At 54.5% G+C, this 16,919-nt stretch overlaps 1 long non-coding RNA gene across 2 annotated transcripts; it reads left to right on the forward strand.

Annotated features, from left to right (window-relative positions):
• The first annotated feature begins 552 nt into the window (after nucleotides 1-552).
• LOC133774380 (uncharacterized) lies at nucleotides 553-13,847 on the forward strand. 2 transcript variants are annotated; one of them, XR_009868064.1, is made up of 4 exons: nucleotides 553-1,022; nucleotides 1,942-2,598; nucleotides 11,490-11,606; nucleotides 13,578-13,847. It is a non-coding gene; the product is annotated as an uncharacterized LOC133774380 (long non-coding RNA). The 2 variants fall into 2 exon arrangements; XR_009868065.1 differs by lacking the exons at nucleotides 11,490-11,606; nucleotides 13,578-13,847 and adding an exon at nucleotides 4,002-5,238.
• Nucleotides 13,848-16,919: the final 3,072 nt, after the last annotated feature.

Below are 16,919 nucleotides of genomic sequence, written 5' to 3' on the forward strand. Positions count from 1 at the left end.
GCCTGCCGGCCTGGAAGCTGCAGCGCAGCGCGCGGCCTCGCCCTGGCCCGGCCGTGGGGACTGCGGGCCGCGGCGCCGCCGAGCGGCCGGAGGGCTGGGGTCGGTGAGGAGGCAAGGCCCTCCGGTGAGTGGCAGCGGAGCACAAAGACGCCCCCTTTGCGTTCACGCTCAGAGGGTTCGGCGCGGCACCCACCGCCCGGGCCTGGGCTCTACCCTCCTCCCGGCGGCACGGCGCGGACAAGACGCGCCCGCGGCCCGGGCGGATCGGGAGGCCCACACGGGATCTCCGTGGCCTTCCCGGGCCGTGCGCAGCGCAGGGTAGCCCCGCAGGGGACGCGGCCGCCCGGAGGCTGGACGGGAAGCCACTCGCCGCGGGGGCTCCCTCCGAGGGGGTCCCCGACACGGGGGCGGGGGTGGTGAGGCCTCGGGGCGCCACCGAGAAGGGACAGCGCGGCTGGAAGGCAGCAGGGGCCCGCCTGCAGCTGCTGCCGCCTGCTCCGGCGTGCGGCGCTCAGCCCCAACTGCGGCCCCGCTCTGAGCCCGGAAGGGGCGGCCTGGGAATGGAGTAAGGACAGGGAAATGCTGGCCGAGGGTCTGACGGCGGCGAGGAGGCCCAGCCCGTCCTTAGCCCCTGCCTCCTGTCCTCACTGCCCCACCTGGGGATCCGCAGCGGCTGGCTGTGCACCTCCTATATTCCAGGACGGGGAGCAGCCGCTGGGCCTGCACTGCAGGATGGAAATTTCCGGCTCCTCTCACCTTAGCATCCGATGCAAAGGCTTACAGGGCCGCGTTGTTACAGAGCCCCTGGCCCGTTCCTCTCCCCGCTCTGACGAGGTGCTCACCCACGTACCTGTCACAGCACTTTGAAAGAACGCAATCATTATGCAGGCTTGTGTGCAGCTCGTTTTTCATGGTGGTGCCTACACAGTATCTCAGCAAGATGTCCACTGGCCAAAGCACAGCCCAAGGTCTCAGGACGCCACTTCCTAGCATCGCTTTCTCTGTGTGCCGCGGCGACAAAGGTGAAGGGGCCTGGAAGCGTGACCTAGTGGGGACCCCTCCGGACCCCAGGCTGCAGTGCCCCTATCCAACAGTGCAGAGTTAGTGTGCTAGAGGACCCCGGGTGACTGAGGGCCAGGCAGCGCCCAGCAGGGTGACCACACCCTCAGCCCACCGCCCAGCTTTCTCATCCGCCAGCTTTCTTGAAACGACAGTCACAAAAGCGGAGGGTTCTGCGTGGCCTCGGCCTCTCTCACACCACGGGAGGAAACTTGAGTTTGGCCAGGTGTGGCAGTCGGCCTCGATTACGAAGGAAGCGGATGGGGCACCTGGGAACGGAGTTCATGTCTCTCCACTCGGGTTTCCATGGATGAGTTTGATTAGTGATAATTTCACATAAAAAGGATGTGCTACGTGGAAGGTCAGCTCACTGCAGGGCCTCGTGTGCTGCAGGAGTTGTGTCCCAAGAGCTGCCTTCTAAATTTAACAAATAATTAAGAATCAAACTGTTAGTGGAGATGAGTGGTGGGGCTCTTGTCTGAAAATTCAGGCGTGAGAGAGCAAGGTAGCAGGTTCACTGGGGATAGGGACAGGATCTGAGAGAGTGCCCACTCAGCTTGGGGGGAAAGCAAGGTCACGTGGTTGACTGGAGAGAACACACCTGGCAGGCCAGGCTAATTTCTAACATCCCACCTAACAAAACCAGCTGTATGCCTGGGTCTCACCAGATCACCTCTGGCCAGCTTCCATGCTGTTCTCTGTGGAGCACCCACTGAGTGCTAAGGTTGGAAGATGAAGCAGTGACCCAAAGGCAGGGTGGTCCTGTGCCCGAGGAACGTGTGACAGGGCCATCGTGGGCCCCTGAACATGCTGTTCCTCTGGGACAGTGGCTCACCTCTTGCGAACCTGTGTCTTTTTTTTTTTTTTTTTTTTTTTTGACAGAGTTAGTGAGAGAGAGAGAGAGACAGGGAGACAGGTCTTCCTTCCATTGGTTCACCCCCCAAATGGCCTCTACGGCCGGTGCCATGCTGATCCGAAGGCAGGAGCCAGGTGCTTCTCCTGGTCTCCCATGCGGGTCTCCCAAGCACTTGGGCCATCCTCCACTGCCTTCTCGGGCCACAGCAGGGAGCTGGACTGGAAGAGGAGCAACCAGGACTAGAACCCAGCACTCATATGGGATGCCGGTGCTGCAGGCGGAGGATTAACCAAGTGAGCCACGGTGCCAGCCCCTGCAATCCCTGTGTCTTTTTAAGATTGGCCCCTCACAGTGATCACTGCGGCTTCTCTGACGATTTTGGTTTGTGAATCCCTTGGGCAGGTGCTCCGGTCTGAATGCCATGTTTGCCCGTGTGGCTAGCATGTAGGTGGAAAATGCTGAGACGACACGGGCTGGCACATGTACCACCCCGGCTCAGTGGACTCTGGGCTGACTGATGGGTGAGAACTGAAGTCGCCACCTCTCCAGCCACACTGCTGTGTCTGCAGTGACCCAGCAGGAGCGCAGCCGACCCCTACTCTGCCGTGGGCTACACTTTCCTAAAGGGATCCAAAGAAGACACCAAATGCCCCCTCTCTCCGGAGATGCCCACCCTGGCACCTGTAAGTGTTACCTTACATAGCAAGGGTGCTTTCGCAGATGTCAGTGACACCGAGGGCACTGAGACGGGAGATCACCCTGGGTTATCTAAGCACGGCTGGTGTAATCTCAGGAGTCAAAGAGGAGTAGGAAGGCAGGAGAGTCGCTGGCCTGGAGGAAGGAGCCAGGGGTTCAAGAACCAAAGCTGGGTGTGGCCTGCAGAAGCCAGGGAGGACCTTGGCGGCAGCCCTGGGACTGAATTCTGCCAGTGTTGTAGGCAGGCATCCAGGATAAAATGGATCAGGTCTGTGAGCTGCAAGACCACGCCTTCACCACGCCCCCTGTGTGATCTCCTGCCCCTACCTGACCCCACCTGTGTGCCCACCTGCCAATCAGGCTAATTAACCACTCCCCTTTGGAAGTGGATCAAAGGCCTGGGACACATGGGCTTGGCCCTTTTGCCCTTTTGCCCTTCTTCCTCGATGCCCTGTGCCTTCGGGGCGTGTGGCCTTGGGGCCACCCACTCCATGCTTCCCAGCCTGCGTGCTCCTCCACAGGGCTGGCTCCTGGTGCTCGGTATGAATCCAGATCTCCCTCTCTCTTAGATGGAGCCCTCACTCTCCTATGCATTTCTCTAACTAACTGAAAAGCTTAAAACTTACCACATTGCCTTGTTTATTTGTGCCAGTATTCAGAATTCTCTGAATTCATGGCAAGAGCCCACATGGCTTATTAATTTCAAATACATTAATAAGCAGATCGGTAACACCCCAGAGACAAGAGGGAACCCAGCCCCAGGGCACCTCGATTTTAGCCCAAAGAAACCAGTGCCGGCCCTGCTGACGTACACAGCTCTAAGATGTGGGTGCCTGCTGCTCTCATCTCCATTTGTAGCAGTTTTGTCAGGGCAGCAAGAAAAAAGCAGCCTGTACCAGTGAGGTGTGAGTGTAGAGGAAAAGGAGGGACAGCTCACCTGGCTCCGCCGTGTAAGGAGATTTCCCAGCAGCACGTTTCAGCTCAAGATCAAAATGCAAATAGTGTTGATGAAGAGAAAGCAAAGGCCCTTAACTTGTCCTGGAGCAGTCTCAGTTTCCCGCAGCTATCAGCTCCCTGTGTAGCTAGCACTGAGGTGGTATTGTCAAGAACGGGAACATGCAACTTAATTCTATTTGGCCCTGAAGCCGAGGCTTACTCTCATTAAAGGAAAGCACTTCTTGTCTCTTTCCCTCTCCATTCTGCACAGCCAGCCGCTGGTCTGCTAGTGCTATTTATGGCTCCTCTTAGATCTGCATCGGCCCTCCCGCCCCTCCCCCGTCCCGGCGGGAAGGCTGCCCTGCTGTGCCCCACACTGCACCGTCAAAGTGGGTAACACCCACAGCGTGTGCGCCTCTGTCCGTAACTGCTGTCTCCGTTATGTGTCCCCCAGCCCCTGCAGAACTGGCGAGATGTGTCCTGGTGTTGATGACCACTTACGAGCCTGGACACACTGGTGAAAGTGGAAGAAGTGAAGTTTTATTTAAATAAGGAACACAGAAGCTCCCAACAACATGATCAGATCTGGGGCTAGGGGCTCAGTTATCTCCAAGGAACAAAGGTTGCGGTTATACATTAATACTGTGAAGGCCGGAGGCAGTCTGATGTTTTAACAACATTTATTTATTTGAAAGGCAGAGTTACAGAGACAAAGGAGAGACAGAGATCCTCCACAAGCTGGTTCACTCCTCAGATGGCGGCAATGACCTGGACTGGGCCAGGCCAAGGCCAGGAGCCAGGAGCTCCATGGTGCAGGGGCCCAAGGATTCGTGTCACCCTCCACTGCTTTCCCAGGTGTGCTAGCAGGGAGCTGGATCAGAAGAGGAGCAGCCCACAGTGCCCACACAGGATGCCAGTGCTGCAGGCAGCAGCTTAACCTGCGACACAGCAGTGCCGGCCCCAGGCAGGCAGTCTTAATGGAGCCTTTTCTAGCTAGTTTCTATCAAAACCTAAATTTTATTGTTAGGGAGGAAGTCAGAAATTCACATACATGTGTGAGAAGGACCTAAGGAAATTGACATCTACACAGTCCAGCATCCACATCTCCAAGTCACCCCATAACCTTCCAGGTGCAGCCCAGCATCTGCACGTCAAAGTCCCGCCCAGACCCTGATACCTGTCCAGGCGGCCCCGCCCCTTCTCCCTGTCCTCACAGACATCCTTCCTCTAAGGCGCGCACCCTAGAGAGAAGCCAGCCAGGCTTCCTCTGACACCCAGCAGGTCCTTTATTCTGGAGGAGGAGGAGAGGGGGAGAGAAAAGGCGGGAAGGCAAGACCCATCCCCTTAAAAACCCAGCCTAAACGTGAACTGCGCACTCGCTCTCAGGTTCTGTCTACAGAGGTGCCCATCGGTTCTCGTGGATGTCCCCATCCTAATAAACTTTGCTACTTTGCTTTCCACTGCTCTCTGTCTCACACCTAAGTTCTTTCTTGTGTGAAGATAAGGACCCTTTGCTTCTCCGGTAACATTTCCATTGTTGTTGTTGCTTTTTGACAGGCAGAGTGGATAGTGAGAGAGAGAGACAGAGAAAGGTCTTCCTTTTTGCCGTTGGTTCACCCTCCAATGGCCGCTGCGGCCGGCGCATCGTGCTGATCCGAAGGCAGGAGCCAGGTGCTTCTCCTGGTCTCCCATGCGGGTGCAGGGCCCAAGGACCTGGGCCATCCTCCACTGCACTCCCGGGCCACAGCAGAGAGCTGGCCTGGAAGAGGGGCAACCGGGACAGTATCCGGCGCCCCAACCAGGACTAGAACCCGGTGTGCCGGCGCCGCCAGGCAGAGGATTAGCCTGTTAAGCCACGACGCCGGCCGACGGGGCTTCTCTCCTGATTTGTTCAGTGTGTACACGCTGGGAAGGAGCTGCAAGATGGGCCCAGTCTGGCCAGGCTCCCTCATTACCACAATAGCTCAGAGGCAGGACTTGCACGTTTTCCAACATTGTGACTCTGTCTTACACAGTGTGGGCAAGAGTCAAGCGGACGGATGCATGGAAGGATGGATGGGTAGGTGGATGGATGGATGGATGGATGGATGGGTAGGTGGATAGATGGGTGGGTAGATGGGTGTGTGGAAGGATGATGGGTGGGTAGATGGGTGTGTGGAAGGATGATGGGTGGGTAGATGGGTGTGTGGAAGGATGAATGGGTAGGTGGATGGGTGGATGGATGGATGGGTGTGTGAATGGATGGATGGATGGGTGTGTGAATGGATGGATGGATGGGTGAGTGAATGGATGGGTGAATGGGTGGATGGAAGGGAAGGTGAGTGGGTGGATGGGTAGCTGGATAGACGGGTGTGTGGATGGATAGACGGATGAAGAAAGTGTGGACAGAAGGAAGGGTGGATGGATGCCATAGTTTTATTTGGTCCTTATCAGCTGTTCTTTACTGAGTTGCATTTTGAATAGTGTTATTGCTTAACAATTCCGATTAAGTAGACCACTGCCTAAAATCCATTATTATCCTGCAGACTGCAGGAGAAACGCTCAGTTCATTGCCTTCCTGACATACCTCAGTCTCTGCTTCTCGCCTTGCTGCTCCCCCTCTGACACTCCACATGTATTGATTTAAACATCTGCTTCCTCTTATCCTATTATTTTTCAAACTTCAGTTCTTGAAGTGAAATTCACTAATGGGTCATAAAACCAGTTCAGTGGCCCATGACCAGCACATTTCCAAAATAAAATAGAAGCAGCAGGCGTTTGGCCTTGTAGTCAAGACACTGCTTTGGACACCCAGTCCCGAGTGGAAGTGCTGAGTTCCAGTTCCACCTGTGCCCCCAACTCCAGCCTCCTGCTGGCGCACACCCTGGGAGGCAGCAGCTGATGGCTTAACACTGGGTTCCTGCCACCCACGTGGGAGACCTGGATTGCATTTCCAGTCTCTGGCCTTGGCCTGGCTCAGCCTTTGCCACTGCAGGCATCTCTCTCTCTCTCTCTCTCTCTCCCCCTCTCTCCCTGTCACTCTGCTTTTCAAATACATAAATAAATCTTTTTAAAAGAAATTGTATTCACTGTTAAGATCTCTTGTCTTACTAAACAGACTGCCATTACCATCTTCAGTTAGAGGAAACTCAAGTGTAAGATGAGGAGCAATGATTTTAGCAAACAAAATTAAGTAGCTATGATAATAGTCCTGTGTGGATTGAAATTCTTAATTCTTAATGATTTCAAAGAAACACCAAGGAAGCATTGGAAACGGAACAGTCAGTGAGGCTGTTGTCACGAAATCCCCGGGACCGGGTACTTGATAAGCAGCGGAAATGTATCATTCAGAGCTCTGAGGCTGGGAGGTCCCAGATCAAGTCGCAGCAGACTGGGTGTCTGGTGGGGGCTGCTCTCGGCTTCAGGATGGCACCTTCTTGCTGGGTCCTCGTGTGGTAGAAGGTGGGAGGGGCACACAGGTCTCCGGGGCCTCGCCCACGAGGGCACTGACCCCACTCGGGAGGAATCACCTCCCAAGGGCCTTACTCGCTGAACTGGGTGTCAGGTGTTAGAGTTTGAGCTTTGGGAAGCACATTCAGACCACAGCACTAACTGCAGATCTCCCTGTAACTTCTAGAACAGTCTGTGGTCTTCATAAAAATGTGATGGTGAAACCATCTTCATTTTGCAAGACAGAAAGACACTAAGACCTATCAGTTGTATAAAATTAAGGAGGTGCTCACCAGCGATCATACTTAACATATTACAGCTTAAAATAACATTATAGCCCCTTTTTTAAAGATTTATTTATTTGAATGTCAGAGTTGCAAAGAGGGAAAGGGAGAGAGGGAGAGACAGAGAGAGATTTGTCACCCACTGATTCATTCCCCAAGTGGCTACAATGGCCAGGACTGGGCCAGGCCAAAGCCAGGAGCCAGGAGCTTCATCTGGGTGTCCCACAAGGGTCTCAGGGGTCCAAGCACTTGGGCCATCTTCTGCCACTTTCCCAGGCACATGAGCAGGGAGCTGGAACTAGCTCTCATATGGGACGCCAGCGGCACAAGCAGTGGCTGAACCTGCTGTGCCACAGTGCAGGCCCCAATATAACAGTCTTGTGACTACTTTGTGTACTGCATGTGAAGAGTCAGGAAGAGAACTACTTTTGTCTAAGTTCTTTTATCTAAATTGTTTTTATTTAGCTTTGGAAAACTGAGTATTTTTTCCATGAACCATAAATTATATAATCATACTTGATGTTACCTAATATCTATGCAAATTCACAAGTCTTCAAAGTAAAAAAGGTTTACAATCCTTAAATTGCAAATGAGACATAAATCTTGAGAACATTCTTCTAAGAGTGGATACAGCTGTAGCCATCAACGCGTTTCCCAAGTTCCCAAAAGGAATTCCCCCAAATCTGATTATTAGGCCTCTAAGGAAACAAAAGTTACTCTCGGGTTCTCCGTATCTACCTGAGTGCAGAGAATGTTTAAAAAGAAATTGAGGCCGGTACCATGGCTCAATAGGCTAATCCTCCGCCTGCGGCACCAGCACCCCGGTTCTTGTCCCGGTTGGGGCGCAGGATTCTGTCCTGGTCACTCCTCTTCCAGGCCAGCTCTCTGCTGTGGCCAGGGAGTGCAGTGGAGGATGGCCCAAGTGCTTGGGCCCTGCACCCGCTTAGGAGACCAGGAGAAGCACCTGGCTCCTGGCTTCGGATCAGTGTAGCTCTGGCCGTAGCGGCCATTTGGGGGGTGAACCAACGGAAAGAAGACCTTTCTCTCTGTCTCTCTCTCTCTCTGTCTAACTCTGCCTGTCAAAAAAATTAAAAAAAAAAAAAAAGAAAGAAAGAATTCGAGCTTACCTGGGCTGCTGCTGTCTTCCTGCCTTGTGTGAGCTGGGAGCGGAGGCAGCTGAACCTTGCTGACGGCCAGGCTTGTGGCAGTTGGCAGCTGGGGCGCAACACACATGTTTGGATTGACAGTTCCCGTGGGGAGCCAGGCGTCCTCACCTCCCTCTGCCAAGTGACCAAGTCAGAAGTCAGACAGTGGGGTTAGTCTGAGAGTTATGATGAGAAAGAGAGGCCGCCTGCCTGGAGTTTTGCACTGTTTGTCTCGGCGTTCTGAATTAGGATTGGTTGATGCCGGTGTTGTGGCACAGTGGGTTAGGCCACTCACTTCCCATATGAGTGCCACCTCAAGTCCCTGCTGCTCCTCTTCCAATCAGCTCCCCCTGCTAATGCCCAGAGAAACCAGTGGAACGTGGCTCCAGTGCAGTACCGGGGCCCCTGCTGCCCATGTGGGGCACTCGGATGAAGTTGCTGGTTCCTGCCTGTGGCCTGGTGCAACCCGAGACATTGCAGCCATTTGGAGAGTGAACCAGCAGATGGAAGAGCCATCAACATATCGATCGACCTATCATCTCTACCTCTCTCTGTCACCCTGCCTGTCAATAAATAGAAAAACCTCTAAGAGAATTAGGACTTGTCGTGTCTCCCGAGTAACAAATTCCATGTTGTTTTGTACAATCCTGTGTTCTCGGAGTACACAGCAGTAACTCAACTTGCTCAGATCCAGTTACCGGAGGACTGGGCAGAGCAGAGACAGGGACATGGCTAGCCCAGCCCAGGGTCCCTCAGTCTCTCCCACACTTGCCCTGGGTCACCTCCCTCCATCTGACCAGTCCAGTTAGTCTGTTCATCACTATAATGAAATACCTGAGAGGCGTTGTGGCCGGGACCCCTTCCCTTAGGTAGGAAAAAGAAAAGACAGCTAAAGACAGAAATGGTAGGGCAGCAGGGGCTTTCTGGGGAGGGGGTGGAGGGGGAGGAGGGAGCTTCCTGGTAAAGGCCTCGATGGGACACAGCTGGGTCAGCTGCAGTGGGCGGGTGTGCGCAGCTGTGACTGTGGGTGGCAGTTGTGTAGGTAGTGCTGTAGCCCCAAGATAGCCAATCAGAAGTTGTATAAGTGAATACGTATTAGACAACTTAGAGCTGTTGGCGCCAGGGTATTTAAGACAGCGCTCTGCTTTGTTCAGGGCCGAGTCTGGAGACAAAACTTTCCTCGGGGCCTGCAGGCGAGAAAAAAGCTGTTTCCGTGTGAAGAGCCTTGGTGTCCCGCGGCTCTGGCTGGGACTCCGCTACACAGTTGGCTTCATGAGGGTTTATTTTGGCCCACGGTTCTGGGTGGTCACAGCCTGGGATTGCATGGCCCCGCTGGCTGGGTATCTGATGAGGGCATTCTTGCTGGTAGGTTCAGTAGGGCACATGGCAAGAGGGGGCGTGAGTCCATCTGCCTGTCTCCTTATAAATCCACCATGTCTGACCACAGGGGCTCCACCCTAACAACCCAATCCAATGCCATCACTTGCCGAAGGCCCCACCTCCAAACGCCATGGCTGGACTGAGTCTCCCAGGGACAACAGACAAACCTTGGCACACGGGCCCTGCTCACCGCTATCCATACCCCGGCAGTTGTCTCCCTGCACATGTGGCCTTAGGTGCCATAATGACTCTGTCCACCTCGGGCACAATTTCAGGCTCTGGGTGTGGTGTGAATGCGGCTCCTCTCATCAACACCAGCAAGGCCCTGCCCAAACCACTGGTCCCCAGAGAGCTTCCCCCACGGCTCCGGGTTCTCCTGACGGACTGCTTGCTGCTGGCTTTGTGCAAAGATTCACTGAATGACAACTTCTCCTTTCAAAGCTGGCTTTACATTTTCAGAGTCCGTCTCTCCAGGAGTTGGGCAGATTCCCTTGGTTAAAAGAGAATAAAAAGCCACCAAACTCTATGCGGCAACCACACGGTTCTTCCCTCCCTGCTCACAGCCATTCTCTGAGCCTCACACGGGCGCCATGACACCCCCACTTCAAAGCATTCCGCTCAGAGCGTGGTTTCAGAAGTCAAGCACAGGCAGGTTCCTGTCCTTTGTTCTCAAAACCACTCAGTCCTAAGACTGGGCTCTCGCTCCACCCAACTCACCACTGATTCCCCCAGGAGGCCTCAGACACAGAGACGCAGACATGCAAATCCGCCCACTCCACTCCATCCCAGGACTGGGTATCCCCTGTGACTGCACTAGAGAACAGGGACAGCTCCTCTCTCATCTGTCAGTGTCACCATTCTCCCCTTGTTTGGCCCCTGCAATAGAGCTATCGTCTCTCCGGACAGCACCCCAGGAAGGAGCTGCCCCTCCTCTGCGGGACCAGAGGGCCCTGCTGCCGTCTCTGTCCTCTGCAGAAATGGTCACCCGTATTGTAACCCAAGACTGGGTTCTGCCAAAGGCTGGCCCTGCGTGTGAGTGACAAGGGACATGGACACAGTGGTTCCTGAGTGCTGCTCCCGGGAAGCCAGAGTGATAGAGGGAGCGGAGAAAGAGGCAGAGATGATAACAGAGGTCACCACTGTGGGTGAGTGAGGCTGAGAGTCAGGGGGAACCTCCTGGGGAACCATGTCCACTGTCCCTCAGAATCGCCCTGTGAGGGCTGGGGAGCCGGGGGCTTCAGACACCAACTCTTGTCCCCCGTCGGCTGAGCTCCAACCCCCAGTGATTTTTTTTTAAATTTTTGACAGGCAGAGTGGACAGTGAGAGAGAGAGAGACAGAGAGAAAGGTCTTCCTTTTTGCCGTTGGTTCACCCTCCAATGGCTGCCCGGACAGCGCTGCTAGGCAGAGGATTAGCCTATTGAGCTGCGGCGCCAGCCAACCCCCAGTGATGTTAACACACACACACATACACACATACGCACACATACACACATACGCACACGCGCGCACACACACACGCAGCAGTCCGGCAGCTTTAGGGAAAGCTCTGAAGCAGAGAGGCTGAGAGGCCGTGAGCACGAGCCGTGAGACGCACCATCAGCGTCTACCCCGGCTGCGGCTCCCTCACAGGCTGCTCAAAGGACGTGCCGTGGCCGGCAGAGCCGTTCCCCACACCTCTTCCCACCCCCTGCCTCCCTTCCAGCGATCCGTCCTGGCGGGACACACCCCACTCCTGCGTCTCCTGTCTCCTTCGCACCTCTGAGAGCCGGCACAGCATGGACACAGGTGGAGCTGAACAAATGGATGATTCCACGTGTGGGTAAGCGAACGGACAGACGCGGTCACAACCAAGGACATTTCCTTCCTCCACATCAGACTGGGCCGACCCAGCAGTGCTTCTGACCTCTTTTATTACTTGCTCTGTTAAGTGTTTTCTAACCAGATGTTCTGAATTTTCACCACATAATGCTATGTATTTTATCATAGTGCATAAGAGCTAGAATGAAAGTTCCTAAAAAGGATTTCTGAAGAGCAATGAGACTTCTGTATAAAAAATAAAATCACAAAATCACTTGTCTTCCCTCTGCCGGCTTAGTGACTGACTTTTCACCATAAAGCGTACTGAAGATCACTGATGATAAAGACCAGAAAACCCTTACTTTATCAGGTTTTAGAGAAATTTATCTCCTTTTCTCAAGGATACTGGACCAGTTGCTGGTTAAATTGGAATTTTCTATACAAGTGAGCTTTTAAAAATGAAACTCAATGGCCAGCGCCGTGGCTCACTTGGTTAATCCTCCACCTGCGGCGCCAGCATCCCATACGGGTGCCAGGTTCTAGTCCCGGTTGCCCCTATTCCAGGCCAGCTCTCTGCTGTGGCCCAGGAGGGCAGTGGAGGATGGCCCAAGTGCTGCACCCACGTGGCAAACCAGGGGGAGGCACCTGGCTCCTGGCTCCTGGCTCCTGGCTTCGGATTGGCGTAGTTCTGGCCTAGGGGCCATTTGGGGGTGAACCATCATAAGGAAGACCTTTCTGTCTCTCTCTCACACTGTCAAAATTTTTTTTTAAAAAACTCAATGGAGATATAATGATGTGAGATTTTAAAAGTTGATGTTGGGGCCAGCGCTGTGGTGTAACAGGTTAAGCCGCTGCTTTCAGTGTAGCATCCCCTATGAACGCCGGTTCGAGTCCTGGCTGCTCCAATTCCAATCCAGCTCTCTGCTGTGGCCTGGGAAAGCAGTAGAGGATGGCCCAAGTCCTTTGGCCCCTGCACCCGCATGGGAGACCCAGAAGAAGCTCCTGGCTTCGGATTGGCACAGCTCCGGCTGTTGCAGCCATTTGGGGAGTGAACCAGCAGATGGAAGATCTCTCTGATGGAAGATCTCTCTCTCTCTCTCTTTCTCTCTCTCTGCCTCTCCTTCTCTCTCTGTGTAACTCTTTCAAATAAATAAATCCTTAAAAAATAAAAGTTGATGTTAGCAGGAAAACAGCAAGTTCAATAATATATTTCTAAATAAATGCAGGCAGAGTCCGGAACACGGGCTGGGCTTGCGCAGCTGGGTGCTCGGAGACTGTGCTGGTGCCCGGCGGGGTCCACCAGTGTCCTCTGGCTGCCGGCCGCCTGAGCCAGGGTCCGCCAGTGTCCCCCGGCCGCCGGCCGCCTGAGCTGGGCTGAGCGGGGAGCCACTGAGGAGCACAGCGCCCGGCGGGCCGGGAGTGCGGCCCCAGGCAGGGAGGGCAGCCTGTGGCGCAGACGCCGCACCTCAGGGTGGCCAGGCCGGACGGGGGCCTGGTGGAGCCCCAGAAGCCTGGACACGGGGCCCCCGCCACCGGCCCGGGCTCCCCCGCCCGCCTCACCCACCTGTGAGGCCAGGACGGGGCTCCGGGAGTCCAGTCCCTGCCGCCCACCTGCAGATGGGCACCGGGTCCCTGGCGCAGCCCATTGCGGGCGCCAGCGTGAACCTGATGATTCGCGTGTTCCCTGCCTCCTCTGCCCGTGTGAGCCAAACCTCGGTGACCTGGCCAGGCACCACTGGTCTTGTTCCTTCCCCCGTGAGAAGCTTCCGGAAACCTGGTTCTATTGAACTTACAAAGGAGACGCTGGAGTCCGTGTTTCCTAGGGTTTGTCAGCGTGAGGAAAATTACAAATAGGAGACTATTTTACTTGATTATTGAATTTCATCTGTGTGTGAATACACGTTTTCTCATACAAGCAACTGCCAACTGTGAAAAGGAAGGTTCTGGATGGCCCCTCTCGCCATGCTGACTTTTTTTTTTTTTTTTTTGACAGGCAGAGTGGACAGCCAGAGAGACAGAGAGAAGGTCTTCCTTTTGCCGTTGGTTCACCCCCCAAATGGTTGCTACGGCTGGCACGCTGCGCCGATCAGACGCCAGGAGCCAGGTGCTTCTCCTGGTCTCCCATGGGGTGCAGGGCCCAAGCACTTGGGCCATCCTCCACTGCACTCCCGGGCCACAGCAGAGAGCTGGCCTGGAAGAGGGGCAACCAGGATAGAATCCGGCACCCCGACCGGGACTAGAACCCGGTGTGCTGGTGCCACAGGCGGAGGATTAGCCTAGTGAACCACGGCACCGGCCAACTTTCAAGTAAATAAATAAATCTTTTAAAAAACACACAAAACTCCGCTTGTTCATGGGGCTTAGAGTTGAAAGTGTTTACCCTATGGGTCTGGACTAAACTGTTTTGACCCAGATAATTCTGTGCGTTCGCTTGCCAGTCACCTTGTGTTCTCCCACAGGGCGTGAAGCAGATTTGGTTGGAGAACTGTGTGCCTGGCAGTCACTTGCTGGACGAGGCCCTCAGTGCAGGTTTGTTGATGGAATGACACGTCCCTTACTACTGGCTCCCTCCCCAACTAGGTGGACTCAGAAGCTTATGTCCAGCCCTGGCGGGACACGCCCCCCATGGCTCTTTTCCTGGCCAGGATCGGCTGCCTGAACGTCATAGAACTAAATATTGATACTGGCATGAATTATGTTTTAAATGTGAGATTATTTTTGATCAGCAGGTACAAAGTGCTCTCAAAAGGAAATTTACGTCACAAGTAACAGCGATATCTTTGTTTAAAGGGCAGGCGGGCGAGTCAGGAGCACCGAGGATGTGGTTAGGGCGGGGCAGTCTCCCTGGAGTGCCGGCAGTGTGGCTGCACTTACAGCCCCAGACATCTTCCTGCCGACACCACGCCACACATGTTGTCACGGGTGAGGGTCAGTACTCCACGGGAGAAGAGGATCGCACCCTCACATCGATGTCCCACTTGTTTCCTTGGCCGGGTTCCCTAAAGAAACTGTAACCTTGCGTCCAACATCTTTCCATCTGTTCTATGAACACTTCTCCCAAGTAATTCAAGCTGCAGGCGGTGTGGGGAGCCTCTCACACTTACAGTGAGCGTGGACGTGAGAGCAGCCTCGGGGACTGCGCCCTGCACGTCAGAGTTGACAGCATCCACACACGGATGGGGACACACACAATGCGGTCAGACATGGCCCTCCGGCCGTAGTGCACCAGCCCCTGTTCTAGCTCACCAGGATGGCTGCTCAGGGCGGGCCTGTGGTGCCGCGGTTAACACGTCGGTTGGGAAGCCCAGATCCCATACTGGAGTGCCGAGGTTCGAGTCCCAGCCCCACCTCTGATGCCAGCTTCATACTGATGGGGCCCTGCCACCCACACGGAGACCTGAGCCCCTGGCTTTGCTCTGCCTACCCTCAGCTGTGGCAGGCATTTGGACAGTGAACCAGCAGCTGGAAGATCTTTCTCTGTGTGTCTGTCTCTCTCTCCTCCTCTGTCTCTGCCTCTCAAAGAAAATGAAAATAAATATAAACATTCAAAAGACTTATAAATAGCTGAGAGCAGCAATGTGCATGTAATTGGTTGTGATGCGTGTAAAATTCCCGTCAAAATCAGCTATCACATTACACCCAACGAGAACCTGCCGTGACCACAATGTTTACGTATGAGAACAGAGCTGCCAATTCTTGTGACGAAGTTCCTGCCCAACACTGTGTGCATACATGCATGTGTGTAAAATGTGTGTCTCTACATTTAACCTGTGTGCCGTCCTGTGTGCTGCCCGCGTGTCCAGTTACATCTTTGACAGCCGTGTAGTTTGTAAATCAACTTAAGCTTCCCACCACGTTCCCGCAGGAAGCAGATCGGCTCCCCTGCCTGTGCCTGGACCAGGAAGCCGTGTAACAGGAATCCTGCCTGCCTAAGCAGGTCACGGGAGGCGCTGCCTAGGAACGGGCTTGGTGCCTCTGGCCCACAATCGAAGAGACTGCAAACAACACCTGCTTTTCACACAGAAACTTTGTGTGTCTTGACACTCGGCACCCACCCTCCAATCATGTCAGACGGATTACGGGCAAAGAACCATAGCAGGCAGCATTTATTGCAAATCTGGTTTTCTTGTAATGTAACAAAAAGCATTTCTCTGTTCTTGTCATGTTCTTTCTCAATACAAGGCACTTTTTAAAAGTTTTCTTCTTTATTTTATTTATTTGAAAGGCAGAGCTACGGGGGGGGGGGGGGTGGAGGGAGCGCTTCCGTCTGCTGGTTCATTCCCCATATGGCTGCACTGGCCAGACCGAAACCAGGAGCCCGGATCTCTTCCAGGCCTCCCCGTGGGTGCACTCAGGCCATCTGCTGCTGCTTTCCCAGGTGCGACTAGGGAGCTGGATGCTGAGTGGCTGGCACTGGAACAGGGCGGTCTGGGCGCCTCGGGGCCTCCACAGCCCCTCTGGCGAGGCCCTGGCTCGTGACTTCCCCTGAGGAGTAACTGACTCAGGAGCCTCTCCTCCCTCCAGCAGGAGTCTCTTCGAACCAACAGGAAGATCTCCCCCTTAACTGTCATGGTGGCCGCGTTCTATCACACACGATGCAGTGTAGACAGCTCAGCAAAATCTCATCGAGTCACAGACATCCGCCTTTGGTTCAGGTGTCTATCAGAGCAGTGGCCAGGCGGGTTCTGACAACAGCACGATTTCCAGAGTTCCCCCAGGGGCTGCGTGGAGTACAGCCAGTTAAGTCGCCGTGTGCATGCGCACATCCCATATCAGCACTCCTTCGAGTCCCGGCTGCTCCACTTGCAATCCAGCTCCCGGCTAATGTGCCTGAGAAGGCCGCAGAAAATGACCCAAGTGCTTGGACCTGGGTGGGAGACCCAGATGGAGTCCAGGCTCCTGGCTCCAGACCGACCCAGCTCCAGCTGTTTTGGCCTTTAGATGGAAGACTATTGGCCATTTGGCCAGTGGATGGAAGATCTCTCTCTCCCTCTCTGTCACTCTGCCTTTCAATTAAATAAATAAACCTTAGGGGAAAAAAAAGTTACAAGTAGCCAGACCAGAGCAAAGGGGAGGGTGGCGGCAGGTTCCGGGATCGCGTCCCGCTCAGCACCTCCCCAGCTCGCCCGGTTTCCCCAGCAGGGCTTGCCCTTGCTCCGATGCCACGGTGCAGACCACTAGTCAGTGAGCACTGTTGTGTACGGAGCGCAGTCCCAGGCAGAGGGCCACGCGAGGCCCTGCACGCAGCCTCACTTCCCTGAGAAGCAGCACCCCGGTCCTAGCACGTCTGTTATATTAGTCTTTATAAAGAACCAATCCCAAGACCAAAACCATA

The sequence above is a fragment of the Lepus europaeus genome, chromosome 15 (genome assembly GCF_033115175.1).
Source record: "Lepus europaeus isolate LE1 chromosome 15, mLepTim1.pri, whole genome shotgun sequence".
In the NCBI taxonomy this organism is placed as follows: Eukaryota; Metazoa; Chordata; class Mammalia; order Lagomorpha; family Leporidae; genus Lepus; species Lepus europaeus.